Source organism: Aythya fuligula, chromosome Z, assembly GCF_009819795.1.
Source record: "Aythya fuligula isolate bAytFul2 chromosome Z, bAytFul2.pri, whole genome shotgun sequence".
NCBI lineage: Eukaryota > Metazoa > Chordata > Aves > Anseriformes > Anatidae > Aythya > Aythya fuligula.
The window spans coordinates 82,241,783-82,251,918 of record NC_045593.1 but is presented as its reverse complement, the minus strand read 5'-3'; positions in this window follow the sequence as shown (position 1 = coordinate 82,251,918).

Sequence of the window (10,136 nt, the reverse complement as noted above, 5' to 3'; positions counted from 1 at the left end):
AAGCAGGTTTTTAGTATGTGCAGATTGTTGCAGGTAAATATTCCAGATGTTTCATATTTATTAAAATAACTTCAGCATCCATTTGTGAAGTAATGGAATAATATAAAATCCTACTGTATGTTCTCTCACTTGGCTGAACTTTCCAGTCAGCAGCACTGTAATTTTTAAGGCTAATATTAAAACTTGCTGAAAAACAAACCAACCAACAAACAAACATTTGAAATTGCAACAGTTTGCCAAATGTAAATGTAAATATAATTACAGTAGAGAAAACTCAGATGATAATGCAATAGTGTAAGGATCAGTCATCAATATAAATCATATGATTACTAATTTATGTATATTTATATATGTATGTATGTATAATTTAAATTAAAAGAGTAGCCTGGCAAACTTGCATAAGCTTCTGAACTTGAATTCCAAGTGCACATTCCTGCCTCTCCAATAAACTCTGATTTCTAATAGCTTAAAAAATGTTTTAGTTAAGAAGGTTTATGTCTTTCAGAAACATTGCCTATCATCTGTTTTTTTTTTAAACTGTGCATTTCAACAGCATTAATTTCTTAGCCACACCTCTCAATTCACTTAGCTTCCATTATCTGCCAAGAAAACAAGAAAAGTGCAGGTAGCAACACTTTCATGCAAAATAAATAAATAAATAATAAAAAATCAGAAATGGCTCTTCACAAGCTCATCACACAAGACAGTTAATGACTTCATGCGTAGGAACCAGACAGTGGCAGGAAAAAAAAAAAAAAAAAAAAAAAAAAAAAACACCAAGCAGGGTGCCTTGGTTTATTGGCAGGTGGGTCACACACTGGGAGAACACACCACCCACAGCACATATGATAGAGCTCTGCACTCAAACACAGCATAAATTTCAGCTTCGTAATGCACAGCTACTTTGCTGGTGGAGAGCTTGGGCTCTGCAGGCAACAGGAATACTTGGTATGAGTTGGGCGCTGTTTGAGCGGTAGGTGTAGATGCCACTGTCGCTCCTTTGCCTTCTTCATTTCCATCTACCAAGATGTGATGAGGTTCAGCCTCATGGTGTGCTCAAAATCTGAGTTGTATTTTATGTTCTCACAGTGTTTCTTGTGAACCCTCTAATCCATGTGATTGTCATCTCCTTTTTCTATAGAAAATGTCTAAATTTTAAACTCAGTGGAACAAGATGGAACAAGCCAGAAAGAAGGGGGGGAGGAGGGGGGTAAGGGGGGAGGAAAGAAAAAGATGTGTGTTTCTTGCTTCAGGTAGGAGCTTTGCAAAAACAGTAAGCAGAGGGGGCCTTTCAGTACCACCTCGACCCTGCTCCAGACCCCCTCCTCATCTGCATAGACTGCGATCGCAGCTGCCACTCACCTGCAGCAACAGATCTCCATCGCCACTATACCCAGCTACAAGAAGTTGGGCCACAATGAAGAGCAAAAGCTAAGGCCAAAAATTCCCCACAATCTGCAGGCCAGGGAAGCTATGCAAATGAGTTCCAGGGGCTTGTATTATTTAGTCCTTATTATGCTGTCCCCGGTAAGGCACATGCTGTGGCAATTAGTCCCTGTGCAATGCCTCCAGGTGGGGCTACAGATCTGCTCCTGCTGACACAAATTGAGCATTCCCAGGAGTGAGAATTGGCAGTTTCTGCCTGTTAGCCAATGTCTGGGAATATTGCTCCATGGCTCTATCCTGCCCTGCCATAATTTTTTATGACGTTGAATTGTCCTTTTACACTACAACTTCAACTTTCTCATATAAAGCACCCTAACATATGAAGAGAAATGGGAAACAATTAAAAGGCTTGGCTTAGAAAACCAGGATATCATTAGTTTAAAGACAGAGAAGGAGCTATTAATTGTTAGGGAAAAGAAAGAAAATATAACAGCAACAACAACAACAAAACACCTTGCTTGCCTTGAGCAAGATTCAAGCTAAGATTCTTCTAGCTCTGAGCCACATGCACAGGCTGCAAACATAGCTCCTCCAGAGGAGATCCTGGATGCCTGCAAGCATCCAAATGCACACCGATGTCTTGAGACTTTTATGAATTGTAACAGCAGTCCCTTCACATTAGAAATATCATTCACTAGTCTGTGTCATTCACTAGTCTGTATCATTCACTAGTCTGTTTTTGGTAACCATAATCCAAGCTCCTCAGTTTGCACTTCACCCTCAAGGGTAGGGGTTATGTAAATTAATTAATGTAAAGATACTTTAGGTACCTGTGTGCATTTTCAGGTGGAGTCTGAGATTTTATAGGGAAGTCTATGCCAAGACTTCCTGGATAGAATTTTAAAAGTCCAGTGGAGGTAGCTGGAGTTTATCTGCCTTCATGCAGTCTTCCAGCTTCCTTATTTCTGCAATTGACTGTAAAGTTATAGTAGAACCAAAAGATCAGTGGTAGCTGAAAAGATGCTGGAGTTGATAAACTGTGCCTAGAAAATGGGGAAAGTGAACATTTCTCATACTACTGCAGTGAAGATGATCACTTGTACATTATCCCAAGCAAATTTTTTTGAATGCATTTTGGCAACTCTGTTCTTAAAATGAATTAGAGAAATGCTTAAAAAGATATTGGGAATTTAAAGTCTTTTGCTTGAAGATTCATTGCACACTGTACATTGTTTTGCAGTTGGAAATATGCAACTGACTGTAGAAATGTATATATGCCCCTGTATGTCTGCTACATGTGAAGTCTAGAGGGATTATTCCATGTTAATGAGAGCCAAGGAATTCCTCTAGCAGCATCTTGCATAAGTGAGAATCACGTAATTTAAAACTGGCCAGGGGCAGCTTTAACTTACATGCCATTTTCAAAATTGCTTTCCCCCCACTCCCTCTCTTTTTGAGAAAAGAAAAGCTATAACTGTACTCATTTTTGCTAGCTCCCTTCCATTTTGCATGTCCACTAGCCCTTCTACTGAATGGATTTGCATCCTTATAAAAACCTGTAAGTGGAATAAATGTTATTTCCTTAATGGATGAATACTGATTTTGCAGAACCAAAGTGCTGGTACTACACAATGCTTCCTTCAAGTCCATTAAATGAAACTGCAGGCTATAAGGTCTGTAAATCACAGCAGACTGTGCTACCAGGGTACATATTCTTCCTCTTTTCTTACTCTCTTCTTCTTTCCTATAAAGCAGCATGGAAAGGTACGCTTTTCAGTAACACAGTAAATGTTCTTTTCATTAATTGGTGAGTATTTGTGCCCTCAGAAATGGGAAAAACATGGTAACTGTTCCAGAGTTTCTTTTTCTGAAAACTGTAAACAAAGGTATATTGGAAATATAGGGCCTTTTTGTTCTGTAGCCACTCAAACCTGTGATAATTTATTTCTTTCACAGCGCAATAAATTAAAGCCCAAGCTTCCTAATAATTTAATACTGTTCTATTTCCCATTAAACAAAGCCATTGATTAACAATAAGGCATCACTTCTCCAAAACTAAAGCATGTATCTGTAAAAGATCTACCTTTGATTTGCTGCAGAGCTCTGGACAAAGCTCTTCCTTTAAGTGAATTTTCTCACTTTCAGTATTGCTTTAGAAACCTGCATCTACGCTAGACATGGACATAGTACAAGGCTGCAATCTCTACACAGTAAAATGCACCTCTAACAACACTGGTATAAGAGAGTGTAAACTATAAGACAAAAAAAAAAAAAAAAATAGTTGTCTTTTACTGAATTTTTCATTCATTTTTTCATTCAAATTTATTTCATGACACCAATACAAACCATTCCAACCTGTAGTTTTGCACTTAGGAGGTAAAATGTAGTATTAATGATACAAATTTTAAAAAAGTCACCACTCTTCCATCTCTATCCTTCCCTCCATCCCAAATGAAGATAGCCAATGCAAATCAGCTAAAGAAAGAAGATATGAAAAAACACCTCTGTCTGGTCAGCAAACAATTAACAGAGAGCTGCAGACAAAATACAACTCTAGCGCAGCAAATAAATAAAATAATAATAATAATATTAATGACAACAACAACGATAACAAAATAACAATGGCATGCATATAGATACGTTATTATTTTATTTGTCCCCTGGTGAACACAAGTACTAACATAACTTCTATGACTTATTAAAAAGTTGAGAAAAGAAAAAAAGTATTATATGTGAATTAAATGTGAAATGTGAATGTGAATGTGAAAGTATTTATAACTGAATGCAAGGCAAGACTCATTTTAAAATAATATCATTAAAGGTTGGATGGAGCTTAAGGTAGCAGAGATGAAAGAATCGTCCAAGACGGTATTTTGTTTAAAGTTACAAAATCTCTACAGAATGATTCATAAATACAGGGGTTTTAACTCCTGTATATTAATTTAAATACGAAGCAACACCTCTACATTTCATGCTAACTACCATTTCTTTTATTCTCAAACTAATCTTAGTAGGTGGAAGGAGGGAGAAGCAAACCTTTTAAGCATTTCTAGCCTGATCTGGGGGTGGAAAAAGAAGCTTGTAGGCTCTGATAGTGACTGCCCCTTGAAAACAATAATTAGCTCAGGAAAAGCACGGCAGTTTCAGCTGTCAAAAGCCCAGAAATCCCAGTGTCACCAGTTTGATCAGCTCATTGATAGGATATGCAAAGACCTGTTCAGAAACACAGGAGCAGCAGTGACAGGGATCGACATGTTTGTGCGGTGTCAGTGTCATGCAGTGAAAAAACAGGATAATTGACAAATTTGAAAAAGCAAAAATAAATCCCAGAACTTAATCAGAGTGAGTTTCAGTTATAAGGATGATATCTTAGCTAGGGTTTACCATTCACTCTTCTGAAAGAATAAAAACCAGTGTGGACTATAAATACTGCATCGAAAGAAAGAAAGAAAGAAAGAAAGAAAGAAAGAAAGAAAGAAAGAAAGAAAGAAAGAAAGAAAGAAAGAAAGAAAGAAAGAAAGAAAGAAAGAAAGAAAGAAAGGACGGAAGGAAGGAAGGAAGGAAGGAAGGAAGGAAGGAAGGAAGGAAGGAAGGAAGGAAGGAAGGAAGGAAGGAAGGAAGGAAGGAAGGAAGGAAGGGAGGAAGAGAGAAAGAGAGAGAGAAAAGAGAGAGAGAAGAGAGAGAGAAAGAGAGAGAGAGAGAGAGAGAAAGAAAGAAAGAAAGAAAGAAAGAAAGAAAGAAAGAAAGAAAGAAAGAAAGAAAGAAAGAAAGAAAGAAAGAAAGAAAGAAAGAAAGAAAGAAAGAAAGAAAGAAAGAAAGAAAGAAAGAAAGAAAGAAAGAAAAGGAAAAACGCAGGATAAAATCTTCCTAAACTAATCACATTTGCCATTTGGAAAAAAAAAAATATAACTACAGAAAAAAAATTTTGTTTTCAGTTCCTAATTCAAAACAGATACTTATTCATTCCAAAACATTTTTTATTACTTTTCTCTGGTGGCAGACATATTTAGTGTCTTACAATCCAAAAAAAAAGTCAGAGCTTTTGCTATTGCAAGTTTGTCACTGTTGTTAAAAAATAGCCTGTAGAGAGGTATTCGCACAGGCTGAAGGTCAAAACTTCAGGTTCGGTTTGTGTCTTTTGTGGAAAAGCATGTTTTTCCTCGTCAGTTTCTTTCCACTGGACATCGTGTGTTTGTAAAAGACTGGCTAAAGACTGCAAGCTCTTGGTGCAGGGTTCATTGCTTACTGTATTTTTACAGCGTGCTCAGCATGCTGGAGGCACAGCCTCTCAGATCATGACTGATCATGGCCGGTGTATCACAAGAAATATTTGGGAAATAAAAACAAGGTGGGAACAGGGGAACGGTATGACCAAAACCAATTCTTCTGCCATCCATTTGCAAGCTCTGTGCACCTACAGTTGCACATGCAGACAGACAAATAAAGGCAGATGCATAAGGCAACACGCTATCAGCAATCTTCAACCGCTGGGAAAGCATCATCATCAATATTCTCACTTTGAGCAGTGAAATCCTCAGCAGCACTCTACAATGGCAGTGTGCACCAGCCTGTCATCTCTTGCCTTTCAGGAGGAAGAAATAAAATGTACCTTAATACAGGGGGGAAGAAGAGAGGTTTTTTGTTTTTTCATGGGTGTGAATAAGCAGGAACAAAGATAATAGAAATTACCCTCCAACTGTAGCTGAATGTCTTACATTAATCTGCTTTATCTTGTGATTTTGCTGCAGTACAGACCAGAAAGGAATTGCCTGGGACAAAGTGCAGAAGGGCACCGTCCTGGACAGGCACACACTCTGCAGACGCTCACAAGCTTCACCCTGCCTCCATGTAGCTGGAGCTGGAGGAACACCTCCCCAGGTTCAGAAGCATTTGTCCTTTCTGCACCCAGCTAAATAAAACCTCAGGTGCAACCACAATGAGAAAAAGTTGCTCAGACAGTGCTTTTTGATCAAAAAGAACCACCAGAAGCACACCACTTAGGAGGCGAAGGCCGTTTCCATCAGGCTAAGCAGCTAAACTCCCCTGGTATACAAAAAAATTAATATCTAATGAAAGCATACCGAATATTTCCTAGTGATTTCCCATATATTTCTGGGAATCTCTATGGTCTTATCATGATTTAAAAATACATTTTAAAACTTGTTTCCAAATTCAAGGGTTATGGATAGTACCAGAACATAAGAGAACATTCAGTAAGAAAGATCTCTATACATTTCATTTTTTTGTCTGAAAAAGTATCCACAATCATCATCCATTCTTAGTATGTTGGACTTTTGCCAATGTACACATAGATAAGATTAAAAGAGTTTTCAATATACTCTGCACTAACTTGCCTAAAGGTGAATTCTAGTTTCTTCAGCTAGTACCTAAATGTACAATCTAGGAACAATTAAATAACAAAGACTATTCAAAGTCTATTTTTCATTCTTTTTTCCCCTATAAGACAAAAAAAAAAAAAAAAAAAAAAGTATTACATTTGATATAAACTATTTCAATTACAGCACATCATGCCTTCCTACTACTGCCTTCCTTCCTACTGCATTAAGTGAAACGGTAAGGTTATTCAGTTAAATAACACAATCTCTGAGAATGTATGAAATCTTTCCAATGGAAATCTTAATTATTAAGGTATTCCAGAATGTAATTATTTTAAGCTAATTGGAGAAGAAAATATTTTCAATCTCCCATTTTTGAGAATGTACAGTTGTAATATTCCTACAACGTGTCTCAGATTTGAAATGTAGCATATTATTCAGCCTGGGTCCTTTGATGTGTGTTTTTCCCTCAATCCATGCTCCAACAATTCTGTCATACAGAGAACTGAAAATTAAGTTATTCTCGCCAGCAATACTCCCCCACAAAGAATCTATCAAACCATAGATATAAACCTCAGAACAATTCCTGCCAGGTTTCTCATGCAAATGCTGCAGAAAAACTTACAAGAGCACTTTAAGATATTGAGAACCCTTCAATACAACCCAGTATAATAACTTTTACTTGCTAATTTCTATGGGTCAGTTGCAAAGGAATAGACCTGTCAATCTTTTTCAGATGTAGCAGAATTTGTCTGTCTACAAACAGGGATACTTTGTTGTTGCCATAGAGACTAATCCTCCACTTTCCTTCTGTTGACACAGCTAGTCACACTCTAAACTACCTGATCACACTTTTAATAGGCAGCTGACTCGAGTACCATAAAATGCTCAAATCAAGTTCGCAACACTTGATGCATCTACTGTTGCTTTTTAAAATAATAATAATAATAATAATAATAAACAGCAATGGCAATACTGTGCAGAGAGATTTTTACCACGCTTGTCTTAAAAAGTAGACTGTCTAGAAATGGTGACTATCTAACAATTACTTTGCTCAAGTTCCAAACTAATTATGTTATTCTACGTGAATAAATTCTTATAATAGAGGAAATGTTATTTTTACAATTTTTTATATCTTGTATATGAATTTCCTTATGCATTAATTGATTAAACATAAAAAAATATATTATAACAATTATCCAGAAAATCTGCTTTTACAATGCATTCAGGACATTATATCATGTTCTAATTTTCAAATTTTCAAACCTGACAGGAAAATAAATGCAGAGACAACTCTGTCCCTCTAATAAAGTGATGTTCTGAGAAAGGCAATTTTCATCTGGGTGACTAGAAACTTTGTGGTATTTTAATAAGTATTCTAAACTTAAAGCTGTTTCAAAATCTATTCAAACCTCCTTGGTCTGCAAACCAAATAGTCAGAAGTGAGCCTTTTTGAAGAAAGACAAAGGAAAGAAAATAAGAAAGAGAGAAAGAGAGAAAGAGAGAAAGAGAGAAAGAGAAAGAGAGGAAGAGAGAAAGAGAGAGAAAGAGAGAAGGAAGGAAAGAAAGAGAGAAAAAAGAGAGAAGGAAGGAAGGAGGGAAGGAAGGAAGGAAGGAAGGAAGGAAGGAAGGAAGGAAGGAAGGAAGGAAGGAAGGAAGGAAGGAAGGCAGGAAGGCAGGCAAGGTTAGGTTCAAATATGTTTTGTTTTATCCAGGTTAGAATAATTTGACAATCTTTTTATTTTATTATTCATTACTTAAAAGGTGAAAGAAACAAAACAACAAAACAAAACAAACAAACAAACAAAAACAAGAGAATGCAATCTTAATACAGTAAATTAACTTTTTCCTTTTAAAATGACAAAAAAGGTCTTAACTATTTTTATGACATTATTTTTATATTTATATTATCCAAATTCTTCTGCATATTGCCAGTAAAATGCCTCTACTTCCATTCTTCAAAATGTCTTTAGCTGTCTTCACTGTTAAATTACTAATTATCTTACCATTTCCTCCTAATACAAAATGAAAATTCTAAAGGTACTTTTCAAAAGCTATTTTGCCCTCCTTTAACACATATTATAAAAAGTTTGTTGTGACTCCTTCAATTAACAAGAAAAATTGATGTGTATCATTAATTACGTCAGTAGAAATCATAAATCATCTCTGAGTGCTGCAATTAATTATTTTAAAGTCATGTGAAGACAAATGACAGGCATAAGATAAATCCACAGACCCTTCAGATCTGAGTGAGATGGGAAAGAAAAAACAGAGAAGAAGAAAAGACACAACAAAATCAGCAACAGTTCATATGAATTAAAGCACATGAATTATTTCTTCCTGTTCTAATAGTGTTAATAAAGATATTATAGCAACACTAATATACTAGTAGAAGTCAATGGAGTTTCAATTGCAAACCTTTATTTTCAAGGCTTGAGTATTTTTATTTTCACTATTAAAAAAAAAAAAAAAATTGAAAAATATTCTCTTACCAGCTTTATGCATTTTGCTCTTTTTGCTTTCTGTTTGACTTTGTTTTGGAGAAGGGCAGTTTAGAGGCTAGAAGGATCAGGCACCCCCCTTTTCTTATTTTTCACAATCTTTGCTGCTATAATGGCAGCAAACAGTGTGATGTTTTCTTCTTTTTTTCCCTGATGGAAAATTAACTACTAAGAGTACAAAATAAACATTTTCTATTAATATGTATTAGCCATATTTGATTGATACAGACTACTAATTTAATCCTACTTGCCCCTTGCTGTAATGTTTGGACTAAGAAAGCTGTCTCAGAACATCAAGAAATATGGAGAGGAATTATGCTAGTACTGCATAGCCTAATACACAGTCTCTTCCTGAAAACTATTCCAAATAGGTAGGCACACAAAGCTCATACTTCTTAATAAAAAAAAAAAAAATGCTATTCTTAGCATCCAAGTATAAACATTTGCATGGTACTGTTACCTGCACAGACACACAGAAGCAAATACATATTGTTGCGATCTCAGAAGATATTATCTTGCCAGAAGAAGTGAATTTGGACTTCATCTTACAGGATAAGAAATTTCCTGTAGAACGTGGGCATTTAAAATCTGTACCAACTCTCTTTACAAGGATTGTCCTGAACACAATTGTACATACCTATTTGCTATGTTCCTTTTCATAACTACATGATCTCTAGAATGTTTACATAGTTCTAGCTACCTTTCTTAGCTACAGTCTGTGGACTGTACAAAGTACAAATACAAAAAAACTTTGCAAAGTTTTTTAAAGTCCAGAAATTAAACATGTTTTTTCCACTTAATTAAGCAGAGACAGTATAATGGTTCTCAAACCAAATACCAAGGCATTCATGCTTCCCATGTGCACTGAATGGCACCTAACATTTTCCCAATATTTTTCCCACCATAGGGTATC